Genomic DNA, 14,780 nt, shown 5'->3' with positions numbered 1-14,780 from the left:
ACGACAAAAATGTTTTGGATGATAGAAACTGACTAAATATTTATTAGTATCTGCGATATATCGCAATATATATATAATTTGCAATAGATCTGCAATATATATATATATATATATATATATATATTTATACATATATATATATATATATATATATATATATATATACATATATATATATATATATATATATATATATACATATATATATATATATATATATATACATATATATATATATATATATATATATATATATATATATATATATATATATATATATACATATATATATATATATATATATATATATATATATATATATATATATATATTGGTATATATAAACTGGTATTTATTATCGTTTTCTACAACTTTCCATCTTCCCATTGTAGTCACAAGGGTCTGTGTCTAGTGAGTATGGTGGGTGAGGCAGAACTTACTATTTGAGCCGCGAAAATATAATTCTTCATAATTTTTGCAACGTCGGACCGAATATTTTCATACAAGAGCATGATATTACGTCTGCTACTAGCTATGGACATGATTCCGATTTGCTAATGCGGATGGTTTAATTGCAGTAACCATGATTTTTTACGTTTGTCGGAGTTGGACTCACTTTTCATCGCCAGTCAAATAGTTTAATTTTTTAAATAGAATAAATATTTCTCTCCTATTAGATATTTCCTATTAGATGTTGTGCCTCTTAACCACCAGAGGGCTTGAGGTATGAAAGCAAGAAGTGACGAATATTTTCCGTTCTCTGGGTTTGACATATTGTAATCAAGGAATTTGAGGCAATATTTGTAGTTTTCTTTTTGAATGAATTCTGACGCCTTAAAAAGGCAGTGTTCCGTTGTCAGAGTACCAGTCACTATGAGTAGGCTAAAGTGTTGCTCCGGCGGTAAGTTCGTAAATACTGATCCAACGTAATGATCTCTCATAGAATCATCAATAAATTTGAAGTGTTACCTACGCAAAAAAGTTACGAATGCTATGCCAGTTGATCTCACTCTTGTGGGAATCTTTTCATAGATAGATTTATTTCAACATTTGGTCAAGCACATGAACTTATTTAATTATTAGGGGAGGCAGGGTAGTAGGCCAGTTTAAGTCTATTTCTGATATTCCAGAACAGATGATTTTTTTATTATTTAATTATTACTTTGTTACAAGTCGTTTCCGACTAACCTAGAATTTGTCTTTATGATAACTTAAATCTAGGTATACCACTTAACACTAGAAGGACCCACCGGCCCTATCTCAGTCTCTGGTGAAATAATATTTATACAGGACACTGCTGTATTTTTTATTATATGTACCTCACTACACAACACTACACAAGCTCAGATGGTTTGATTCTTTTGAGTCTGTGTCATGTTCTGGTAGTATCCAAAAGCTGCCTGTATTATGTATTATATATGCTCTTCTTTTATTCTTTATATGTTCTCTACAGCGAGGTTTTGCATCAATATTCATTCCGAGATATTTAGCGTTATTGCTATAAGGAATGTTAGTATCTTTGATTACAATTTTTATTTTTCAAGCTTCAATTATTTATATTGTCTTTTCGTGAGGCTTCTTTATAATATTCTCCATTTATGGTTAATCACAAGTGTTAAGTAGATAAATCATTGACCTCAGTATACTTCCTTGTGGTACACCTGCTTTAGCTTTTTTATTGTAGAGTAAGCTTCTTCTTGTTTGACTGTGTATTGTTTTGGTAACATTTTCTGTAATTTATGAACAAGGTTTTCATGCCAAACCTTACCGAAGGCTTGGGCTACATCTAAGAATATAGCTGAGCATACTTTCTACTTTCGTAGGCTGGTCAATTGTTGAATGCTTGTTAATAAACCCAAATTGGTGTGTTGGTATTAAGTTTTTTCTCTCTATGATCGGTTTTATTCTTTTCAACAGGAATTTTTCAAAAACTTAGATATCACTGACAGCAGTGATATAGGTCTATATGGTTTTATTTCGTTTGGTGACTTCCCAGGATTTGGGATCATTATAATTTCCGCCATCTTCCAAATGCGTGAGACATGTCTTAATCTAAAAAAACAATGATATGATTCTAAATGTTTATTAACTGACAATTTCACATTTTTTGGCGAAAATGTCTTATGCTGTGGTAGGATTTGGTTAAACCAGAGTGAGTTAGCGAATTATGAATTATTAACAGATATTAAACACGTATATCTCATTAAAAAAACAGCTGTGTAGCAAGTACTAAGTTACAAGGAGAAACATTTTTGGTCCATTTCTTGACTCCTGGTAATGAGTGGAATAGTGAACGGAAAATTGTTAATATACATAGAGAAATGGAAGAACCATCGAATAAAAAAGTCATATTGCTTAACAACATAGAAATGACCGAACTGAACCGATGACGGTGGATCAGCGGAAGAAGCGATGCCTTATCTGATGGCAACACGTCGTCGCGGACGCCAGACCGGCGTTTTTTCGATCGTCGTTTTCAATTTTAACGATGTCGACGATGATGAACTGTGGCGGTACGATCGGAATGCCGAGAACACGGCCGTACCGGTACCCGGACCAAGACGTCAGAACAATGGGCTGATAACGAGCGGCCATTACGGGAACAGTATCGGACAATTATTATATTAAGATAGGATCGCCGATACAAAAAGGGTACCATTATACGATCGCGAGCCGTGGACCCCGGTAATTGCCTCAATTGGCAATGGTTATTGTGGGGGGTCAGGGGTCGTGCGAACTGTCCCGTGAGGTGATTTGTCGCGGTAGGACAACGTCTGGAGCCTCACCTACGCTGCCCCGGTGATAAATAGTACCGCGCCGGCCGGCCGGTTACACGCGCTCCGATGCGTACCGGTACCATCGTCTGGCTGACGGTACCCTGTGGTCCTCACGCCGACACTCTGCCTTCCCCCCTTCGCCCTTCGGGAAACGGCGTCGATTTACCGACACATCGTCCGTAAAGCCGTAGGTGTTTCTTGTTATTTAGAACTTCAATAAGGATAATTGATTAAAAGCTCTGAAAACGACGAGTAGGAAGTACTTCATCCCAAGATAATATTGAAAAAGAAAATTTTAATCATTGAGATTTAAAAATATAACTAAAGTTAGCTAAACATTAACTCGTAATGCAATTTTCATACATTTATTAATATATTTTACTAGTCATTGCCGACTAATTTACAGTTTGTTTCTATAGGGACTTAAAACTAGGTACTTGTCAAATAAAACCCATTGTCTCTAATAAAATAAAACTTTGTAATACTTTTCAGTGCTTTTACCAATTAGTATATTTCACTGCAAACTACACAAGGTCACACGATTTGGTTCTCTTGAGTATGCGTGCAAGTTCAGTATTGTTCAGTAGTTTCAGTATTTCTGTGTTATACATGGGAGTAGTCTTTCTTCATGTCTTGTTCCAAACCTCTTAATTTGCTTTATTTATACAGTTGTTGCTCTAGGAAATGGGTTTATCCACACATACTTTTCAGTACTCTATTCTGAAATCCTTGTAATATTAGTGCTTGCAGAATATCCTACCTAAATATATTTTATCCTGAAATATCCCTGTGGACAAATAGTTCTTGTGGAGTTCTTAGTCCACATAGCACAAATAAAAGAAAAGTCTTACTCCCAATGAGGGTTTGACGACCTCAACGAACTTTTTTCTGACCTGAAGGTTCGAATTTCCGATTACATTCTAGACGAATTCTAAACTACCAACTATGATGAAAACCGAGAACGCTCAAGGTTTTAGTATGTGCTTGTACAGCAGCAACTTAAGCACAGATAATTTAGATATTCTTTCAAAGAACTGATATATATTTTTGTATTTTAATTCGAATTTTTTTCTTTACTTGCTTTACTAATTAACTCTAGTTGACTTTTATTCTCTATGCATATTTTTACACATTGCAAATTTATGATTGCTTCTTCGCTATTGTTCTCAAGTATCACAGTATCATCAGCATATAGCCATAGCAATATTTTATATTTGTGGTATGTCACCTATAGCTATATATATTAAGTATAGAAAAGATAAAAATGAGACCCAAATACTGCCTAGAGGTACACCTACTTTTGTTTCTTTCGTTGTTGTGTAGGCTTCTTTCTTGTTTAAACTTTAAATGTTTTAGCTGAAAGCTTATACATGATTTATAAACCCTTATGCCAGACTTTATTGAAGGCTTGCGCTACGATTAGGAATAGAGTCAGCATACAATTCCCTACTCGTAAGCTTTTTCAATATTATTTCTATGTACCTGGTCACCTGTTCAATCTTTGCTCATGGAGACTTATAAACTGAAGAAAGCATACATTTTCTTGCTGTTATTGAACAATGGAATAAATTTTATAATAGTAAAGGTGGAACTTTGAAATAGTACTCTGCAAATGAGTGTTAAGGCTACATCGGCTGTTAAATGCTTACATTATAGTAACAAATGTTGAGCAGATAATAATACAAAGCTACTATGTCGAAAAACCATTTGACTGAACATAAGAAACTTACCTAACTTGAATTTATTATGTGGTACCAAAGACGACCACTTCTTTCCTCTCCTGTGGCTTAGAAGGTAAAGAGAACTGCTTAAGATATATTATATTCAGACGAATCCATATATCCTGAATCGATTGCTTGAATTATATATGTATATATTTAATATTTTTATAAACTTTTTATATTGGTTATTAAAATATAGGGTAAAACACAGGGTAAAATTATATTGCGTGATCGATAATTTTGGGTACACTCGCGTTCGATATATATTGGTGAGCTTAAAACCGTTTAATTTGGAGGTATTCATTATCGGAGGAAGTGGAAGAATCTTTTTTTTTCTGGAAACAAGTGTAACCTGGTTGCTTTGTTATCATTATATATTAAAGATTTAATTTATTAAATTTTTTATTAACTGTCTTGTCTCGAAGTGTTTTGGTGCTCTAGGCTATTTATTGTCGTTGATATTGAAATTGGAATTTTCAGATCGTTCATAACCAGAAATTGCAATTTGATAAAGCAGCATCAATATTAGTTATTGGCCGGTGATAATTGGTTCTAGGGCAATTTTGTTATTAATAATAATAATACTGCTTAATACTTTGATATGTGCAACGGCAAGCCAAAGTCATCATGCTTGTTTGGACTGCAATCTGGATTATCACTCAATAATAAATTGTTATTTATAAACTGTGATAAATTTTTTAAAATAAAGTTCTTCGCGGCATTGTTAAAGGTCCCAGTCCCATGGTATATTAAAAATGAATATATCAACAAACACCTACGGGTATCAACGGTTAGTAAAGCAATTAAACAGTTCGTGAAAGACATTGCATGAATATTAAAACCTCTTCAATACTACAATTGCTCGACAACAGTACCCATACGCAGATGGTGAAGATAAAAAACCTTTGAATTGGTATATTTAAGCTAGATATAAAAAGGTTTTGAGTGAGGGTACCAGTGGGAGTAAATTCACCCAATCTCAATCAAATTTAGGTTTGAAATATTATAACAGGTCAATTGAAAAGTCCCCGGGCTGACACATAGATAGGCCTACTAGAATGAAATCCATATGTTTTTTAGTTAGCCCTAACCCTCAAAAGATACGTGTATAAATTTGACAGCTGTCGGATCATTAGTTTATGAATTATAGCATTTTGAGTGAAGCAACTTTTGTTATTGTGAAAAAAATGGATAAAAAGGAATTTCGCGTATTGATAAAATATTATTTTTTGAAGGGAAAAAACACAGTTAAACAAAAATTTGGCTTGATGTCGAGTTTCCGGACACTTCTCAAGGAAAATCAACCATCAAAGATTGGTATGCTAAGTTTAGAACTTGTGAAATGAGCATCGAAGATGGTAAACGCAATGGACACACAAAAGAGGTTGTTTCCGACGAAAACATTAAAAAAATACACAAAATGATTTTGAATGACGTAAATTGAAATTGAATGAAATAGCAGATACTCTAAATATATCAACTGAACGTGTGCATCATATCATTCAATAATATGTGGGTATGAGAAAGCTTTGTGCAAAGTGGGTGCCGCGTGAGCTCAGTTTTGACGAAATATGAAATTGAATTGATGAAATATGGCTCTATTATTTCACTCTGAAGTCTAATCGAGAGTCTTCCGAGTGGACTGCACACGATGAAATTGTGGAAAAGCACAACAACCGGCTGGCAAAGTTATGGCGTCCCTATTTTAAGATGCACATGGAATAATTTTCATTGACTACCTTGAAAAAGGAAGGACCATCAACAGCGACTATTATGTAGCTTTAATGGGCCGTTTAAAGGACGAAAACGCCGAAAACGGCCGTATTTGAAGAAAAAGAAAGTGCTGCTTCACCAAGATAATACACCGCGTTACAAATCAGTGAAAACGATGGCAAAATCCATGAATTGGACTTCGAATTGCTTCCTCATTCGCCGTGTTCTCTAAATCTGGCCGCCACCGACTATTTCCTGTTCTCAGATCTCAAAAGAATGCTCGCTGGGAAGAAATTTTCGTCGAATGAATAGGCGATCGCCCAAACTGGAGCCTCTTTTGAAGCAAAAGACAAATCGTACTATTAAAATAGTATCGAAAAGTTGGAGGGTCGCTATAATCGGTGCATTACACTAGAAGGGAATTATAATGAATAAAAAAATTAGATTTGCTAACAAAATATGTTTTACTATGGTAGGCCGGGGACTTTCAATTGACCTGTTATTTGGACTTCCAGAACAATATAAATGAAAAATCAGTACATAGTCCTAGTGAAGAATTAGTTGTAATATGCGTGCCCTGTTCTTTTTAAATAAAAGAATCCTCAACGTCGGTACAGCACAATGTACGAGCGTGCGTCATTTAAAAGGTTTTTAAAACTCATGTAAACCGAACATGTTCACATATTACCATCTATAACAACAAGACGTAGTCCTAATCGAAATCTAGGCCCGAGAAAGGAACAATAAATCGACGTGATCGTGTGTCGATTTTTAGCGGGGTCGGTGCGCATTCTCGAAATGCCGCGGCGACCCGCACGATCCGACGGAGCCGATAAATTCTGATGAATACGTTCGCACCAGGTGGTTGATGCCCTCGCAGATGTCTCACACCCTCCGAGACGTTGCCCGTCATCCATCATCTTCTCGCGAGATCATCCGGTCCTCCGCGTCCGTCTCTCACTCACTCGATCTGGTGGTACCACTCGGCGGTCGGCGAATCCGACCGACGGACCGACACAATTCTTTACAATTTTTCAATCTTCAATAATCGAAAGACGTGTAATATTAATATGTGCCTTATGTAGTGATTTTGTGTCTCTTAATGGTTGTTTTTGAATAAAGTATCATTTTATGAAGCAATATATAACAAAATTCTACAAAAAAATTTGATGAAATGTATTTTCTTCTTCAAGATGCTCCAGTTAAAAAAAATTTATTAGATACTAACAAACAATATATCTCTACAATAGATTAATTCTAGGTCTCTGGTGTAATAATGTTTATGTATACATTTTACTGTTTCTATTAAACGTTTTCTATACTATAGAAAAGATTCAAATGATTTGAAATTGGGTACCATGCCAACTACTCTATATAAAGAAATATCAAGACCAAGGAATTTAACCGTTGTCTTATGCTGTTTAGCACTAATATTATAATTTCGTATTTTCATTAATAGATATTGCTGATCCAAACACAATACTATATACAAAGAAGTTTTGCATATACGCCATTAAGATGTTTAATGTATTGCCTGTCACAATTTGTAAATTTGTTTTAAAATCAAACAATATTTTCCTTCTCATTTTATTCTAATTAAAAAGAGACACAATCCTGTCGTCCGGTTGTCAAAAGTAATGCAAAATTTTTCAAAACAATCCGATAAGAGGTTATCGCTGCTTATCATTATTCTGATTGAAAATTCCGAAGCCAGCCAGAACGGATTGCGTCTCTAATTAGTTACCTTGAACAGAAACGAAATAATGGAGCCCCCTTCTTGCCAGTAAAATTTGTTAGAGAGCTAAGCATTTTTGCTGTTAAATATTAATTTGCTGCGATTTTTATTGAAAATTTTTATGGACACGATCATTGAAATATTTCAAAAAAATGGAAAATATAATCTTAAACTCACTGAAAAAAAAAACGGTCCATATACTAAGGGGGTCACTCAAGATAAGCTTGATGTTAGCTCTATCAGAGATCAAATATATGACATGTATAAAAACAATGTGTAGTTTTTCATTACAAACATAATTTAATACAATTATTTCAAAGGAAACTGTTAGTCTAAAATGTATCGAAGAGGTCTAATGGAACTTCCAGATATGATGAAATGAAGTCCTATTATTTCAATTTATATATTCAGACGAGACATGGATATTTCAGAATGGGGTCAATATGGGACCCAATGATCACTCATGGCCAGACGATAGTAAAAATAGTGTAATGACATCAAAAGTTGATGATTATTATGATGAAAGTAAACGCTGATTAGGTTTTATAAGTCATAACATTTATTAATAATTCATTGCAGATATAACGTACGTTTTGCTGGAAACAGGAATGGTTAATAACACCTTCAGTTTGTATGAACTCGATCAGACATATTGAGGAAGAAACTGACAAATGATGGAATATGATAATATTCAAGGCTGCTAATGACAGGAGCTTGAGACAGGATGATGACAGTGGAAACAGGTGAAGGTGAATGTATAATTAATATATGAAAACTGTAGGAAATGTTATGGTAGAGTGTGAAAAAATTATGTGCACGGATATGTGTGTAATTGTTCCGAATTTAATGTGTCAGGAGAGAAAGAATACTAACTGCTTTGCAGATATGGTTAATGCATTAAGGAGAATGCAGTGATTTCAAAAAGACTTTACAAGGAAAAACTACACCAACTGAAACAAAAACTAAGCTTAAAAGATAAATATGCTCTCTAATGAAAGTAAAATATATTACTTGAATATACCATTATTAGGAGGAGTAAACCTCCAAGAGATACAACTACAAATGCGCCTAGAAGTCTAACTCATAGTTGCTAAAAAAAGTTCAATATAAATGTAATCAAACACAATACTAGTTTCACTTAAAAAGCTATTATAAATGTGTTGTAGGTCAAAACTAATTGTAAAATTAAGATTTATACGGCAACATTGCGACGTTTTGAAAAAATCAAATTAAGATGAAATATGTACAAAACTTCTTCGGATATACTCTACGTACATCTAATATTGCTTTTGACGATAATGCAACTTATTAGACGGTTTATAGACAAAATAACACCACAGATGATCCGACGAATCAAAGTCTAATGCAAAGCACGGAACAAGATTAAATAAGAAACAAAACCAATCCGTTTTTTTCCTACTTCTAACTCTCGTATCGTATCGTACCGACATCGCTTCATCGAATCCATCAGCGCAGACATCGCATGTCTCATGCCTCGTTTTATTAATCCATCGCCGTTTACGAAATAGGACATTTGCCTTTTTCATTCATTTACTATTTCACCACGTCTGCGAAGGCGATAACGTATTCACCGCGCGCCCCCTACCGGATGCTACAGATTTCATTCGTCTTTCTGGCGCTATCCCATATAAATAGAGTGAGTCATTTTCGTTCTCTGCATATCAATTCGGTGTCGGTTTACTCATTACATACGATCAACAGATGAAACAGAGACACCACAGGTGACGGTGACGACGACGGAGAAAGAAAGGGAGAGAGAGAGAGAGAGAGCAAGAACGAACGAAATTCCTGAATTTGTATTAATCTTATTCGAAAACTTTTACGCCATACCATCAAATTCGAACCATAACCGACGATTGATGGCCCAAATTCCGATAACAAAAGAGAAACGTGATTAATAGAATCATTTGAATTGCTGTAGAATTTTTAGTGGTACCGAAATATATGTATTTTATTTGATGATACTGTCAGCTTGTTTGTAGTACAGTCATAAAATCAGTTTAAGTCTAGCCATTGTAAATGTGTTGTTTATTGTTGGTTTTATTTATTTATTGTTCTTGATTCACATTGCGCCCTGATTGCTGACGCACAATTGAAGATTTCAGCTCGATGTTTTTGCGAATTAATGAATTACTTTACGTAACTTTATATTTCAGGCGTAAACCAACGGGATCTTTAATATGGGTCTTTCTGTCTGGACTTATCGACCCTGAGTTATTAATTATCGTGTACAGTGAATGAATTAGAACCCTTCGGTTCACCTTATTTAAGGTGGTATGCACGCCTACAAAGAAAGCATATTGTCTGCCAATCACCTTCTTTTCTAACCAAAGACCAATTATAAAGGTTTTTCCATACTCCAAATGAGTCAGAGGCCAGATAGCAGTAACAAAACGAGATCAAACACTGGTCGACAATCTGACAGAGAGACCAAAAATACGACCATAAAGATATAAAAATGCAGATATTACAAAAACGGTATTTTGGGAAATAACTATTAGAATTTTATAGACATAATTTAAAGTTTTACTCATTTATCTCTTTTATATCCTTAACATTAAGGTAGAACTTATCCCAACAAACTAATTTCCAAGCGTCAACGATCAACCTCACATAATATCATATTAGGTGTAGCAAAATAAAATCCATTGTTCCATCTGAAGGCATGATTTATTTGAAATTAAAATTGGTCTACCACCAACGATTAATTTCTGGTTACATATCCTAGAGATTATAAAATCTCACTATATGTGTCTATTAATCAGTTCGTATGGTAGTTTGCGTTTGAGCCTATGCACTACACTGTCATCGCGCACATTTAACTGTTTGGCGAGTGCATTAGATTGCACTGACAGTTTTTCAGAGTACTTAGTACTAATACTCCGAGTCATACTCGTTATGGGTTCTTAGGGGATATCGCGCTGAATCAGTTTGATGGACAAGTAATATAGGGCATCGATGATGACTCACAACACTTTATTCTGGAATCTCTGGAGGAATACTAATACTACCTTACAGCTCAATACCATAAGTCCAAGGAGGCCTAAGTAATAACTTATATAGCAAAATCTTGTTATCTAGTGATAACTTTGATCTACGCCCTATCAGCCAATACATTTGGTTTAGTTTAAGCCCAAGCTGTTTGCGTTTTGTCACTATATGTTTTTACCATGTCAAACGCCGACCAAAATGTATTCCCAGGTATTTAACGTTGTCTGCTTGTGAAAGTTGATTATTGATTGATTGATGATTATATAGTTTTACTGAAGGACATGTTCTTCTACAAAGGGTGACTGTCACATGGGTAGATTTTGTCTCATTTCCTTTGATACGCAACGTACAATTCAACCACAATTCAACTTTGTTAAGATGAATTTGGAGGTTTCTTGTGGCTGATATTGGATCCTCGTGTGATGATAAAACCATTGTATCGTCCGAATATGTTATGCAGTTCATGGCAAAGAATACCGCCCTGCGGAACACCCGAATCTATTGGGAGTAGGTCAGTGTATTCGTCACCCTGTTTGACAATAAAATGTTGTCTGTGAAGTATGACTTCAGCAGTTGAAAGTGCGTATGGGGCAAAAGCTATTTCAGTTTAACATGCGGACCTTGTCGAAGGCCTGAGAAATATCGAGAAATGCCGCGGACTAATAAAAAATCGTTTAAGTATTTGTAAATTCGGTTGACTAATCTATGTATTTGTTCTGTTGTTTCGTTTTTATTACGGAAGCCAAATTGATGGTCTGGAATAATGTATCTCTCCTCTGTGATTACTTTGAGCCTCTTTATGTATTAGTTCTTCGAATAGTTTAGAAATCGCAGGTAACAGGCTTATAGGACAATAAGAGGAGACGTCTTCTGATTTTTTCTCAGGTTTAAGAATCCTAATGACTTGAGCCACTTTCCAAGTGCTAGGAAAGTAATTAAGTCTTATCATGGCATTAAAAATGAATGTTGTTAATTTGATGCACTTTTCTGAGAACTCTTCCAGTAATTACGTCAAAACCAGGAGCTTCTTTAGCATTGACTTCTTTAACTGTTGTTTGCTTTACTTCTTTAACAGTAAATTTCTCATATAGCCGATCCATTTGAAACGGAGTGTTAAGAAAGTCAACTATGTTACTTTCTTCTGTTGCAGATATTTCAGACGGATATGGATTAAATAGTGTTCTTAAGTGTTTAGAGAAAACTTCCGCTTTAACTTTATCATTCATAGCCCAGGTATTGTTGTCAATTTTAATGGGTGGATTATGTTGTAGAGGTTTTTCCATATTTTTGTTACTTTCCAGAGAGAATATTTCGTTGCGTCAGTTAGCGTTAAGTTTGGTTTGCATAGTTTAATAAAAATAGCTTGCATTTAATCGCTTAGAGCTCTGACAATGGTAAGACCAGATTTTTTAATCACAACGCATCCATACTAAGGCGCATTTGTAATTCACTTCAGTATTTTATTTTGGGGCCTTTAATCACTTGAATATTGCAGTAACGGCTAGGGAGTTAGCTGAAATTTCATAGCTTCACAATACTCTTAGTATTTGGTTATATAAAATCAGCTTGTTGTAAATTGATAAGTCAGAGTTTCGTCCAAGCAACCAATATATTTTGAGCTTCTAAGTATCCAGGGTCATACCAAGATATTTTGTTGTATTAAGATATTGAATTTGCATGTTGTTTGATATTTGATTTTTTTTGTTTTGATTGATGAATTTTGAGTTTGATTTGATGAATTTGATATTGAATTTGCATGATAACACCTTGTGATATGATCCTTATATTTGTGAAACTTTACATTGATATATTTTAATTGCATTCGCCATTTTTTTAGCCCCGGATGCAGCTTTGTCAAGAGTTGATTGGAGTTTTCGAGTTGTATTCTCTGCAATCTCTGTTACTACTAAGCTGGTCTCATTCATCGTCAAAGGAGGTAGTTGTGATACAATAATGTTGTAGGGAATATGCTTCAAAATTAGTTTAAGATCATCAAATAAAATTTCAAAAGAAGGTAGAAACACTTTGGGATATATGATTTTATATAGTAATACTTTATGTCACACTCTGTCAAAAGACTGTGTAACATGGAGGAAGACAGCAGGGCTCATATGTTTTCTAAAGGCTTTTTAATTGCATCACTAATTCGATGTACTTGATCATTTGTTGAGTGGCCACTCCTGGAACAATCTGCTTTGTTTTCCAGAGAGTAATAGTCATAACCGGCAATAATAAAGCGAAGTGAGTATTTCACCAGCAAAATAGTTAGCTATGGAAAGGAACAGGTGGCAATCACTTGATTCGAAGTTTGGGCTGTAAAGTGGATGCGTAAGAACCTTCTAGCTAAATTCTCGGTGAGCCGCTATTGATTGGTATGGCCTGACGTTAACTTGATGAAGCACAATTCCTATTCTAGAGGCCAAAGTTACTTGTTGCCTCTTTTAGTCTTAATAGTTGACAGCATATATACTAATTAATATTTTCTCTGCAGTTAATCTGCTCATAATATATAGTTCTTTGCCAATAGCAATAATAGTGCAGCAACCACTACTCAATGCGCTTTGGCCATGACTATCTTCACTCGACGGTGTCATAAACAATCCAGTTGTTTCAAATTCGGTCTATGAGGATGAAGTTTTATCCTCATTTTAAAAAATTGCTATATATCTTAAGATATAAACTTGATTGGCTCTATTTATCGAATAAAAACAGTAAAACAGCGTATTTTTTCATTGAGGGTAAACTTCTGATCCTTTAGTACATAGAAAAGTAAAACATAAAAGAATTAAAATAAGGCTTTTCGCAAAATATTGCTGTCAAATCAAAGATTCAACAACCAATCACCAACAACTAACAAGAAAAAGTTAAAAGCACAGTATTAAATGATATTTATATATATATATATATATATATATATATATATATATATATATATAATTCAATTAAATTTTTTAATTCCCTATTATTCATCTCAATTCAACAATAGTCCAATAAAAGCTAACCGAAGACCAATGAATTTGCTATAATTACCTGCATAATTATACGAGAGTGTTAATTCATGAACAATAAATAGATAAAAATATCTAATATATATGAAAAAAGACATAACGTATAAATAAGACTTAACAGAATATACAACCACTCATTTCTAACCTCACGTATGCTGAATAAGTCTAGTGATATTAAAAATATAGTTTCATATTATTTATTGAAAATCAAGGATATTCAATCATTCAAAAATTAAGTTATATTAATGTTCTCACACTAGAAATGATTAATATTAAATAAAATATTCTAAATCGACATTGGTTTTAAGAACAAGGCTGTTTGCATCTAAGAAAAGGTTAATTAATGTTAATAGTATTTGCTGTGTACTCTGATAAAGACTAATATCTGTTATATTTTACAACAACTGAAAATTTACAACAATTTATAAAACTTTATTTGTCCATGAATTATTAATATCAACTCAACTTTAATAAAGTATATATTAGATTATCATTATTTCTGGTTACAATAAGGTTATTATAACAAAAGATATAACATTTCTTAGACGTATCTTGCTTAAAAATTATAGAAAATCTACAAATGACAGTCAGTAATATCCACGACTGGAGGCCTCAATTTCTCGCTGGGGTGAAAAGATAATAACTTAATTGAATCACTCCAGAGATGATCACTTCTTCAAGCAGAACCAATTAAAATGGATTAAACTTGTTGATAATTCCACGCTGCTGTTTGTAAAATAACTACAAACTATTCTTCTTCTATATCCAGTTTTTCAATTGATTTCAGACAAACTTGTTGGTTAATATTTTATTT

General features: G+C 33.9%; 1 protein-coding gene across 2 annotated transcripts in view; it reads right to left on the bottom strand.

Moving 5' to 3' along the window:
* Kni (knirps) overlaps window positions 1-14,780 on the bottom strand; it is a 902,599-nt gene that overhangs the window by 685,328 nt on the left and 202,491 nt on the right. The window lies entirely within an intron of this gene.

The sequence above is a fragment of the Rhynchophorus ferrugineus genome, unplaced genomic scaffold (assembly GCF_030347505.1).
Source record: "Rhynchophorus ferrugineus isolate W39M unplaced genomic scaffold, kcgeb_rfMv2 rfM10, whole genome shotgun sequence".
Classification (NCBI taxonomy): Eukaryota; Metazoa; Arthropoda; class Insecta; order Coleoptera; family Curculionidae; genus Rhynchophorus; species Rhynchophorus ferrugineus.
The sequence above is the reverse complement of the archived record's forward strand: the minus strand, read 5'-3'. Positions and strand labels throughout refer to the sequence as shown.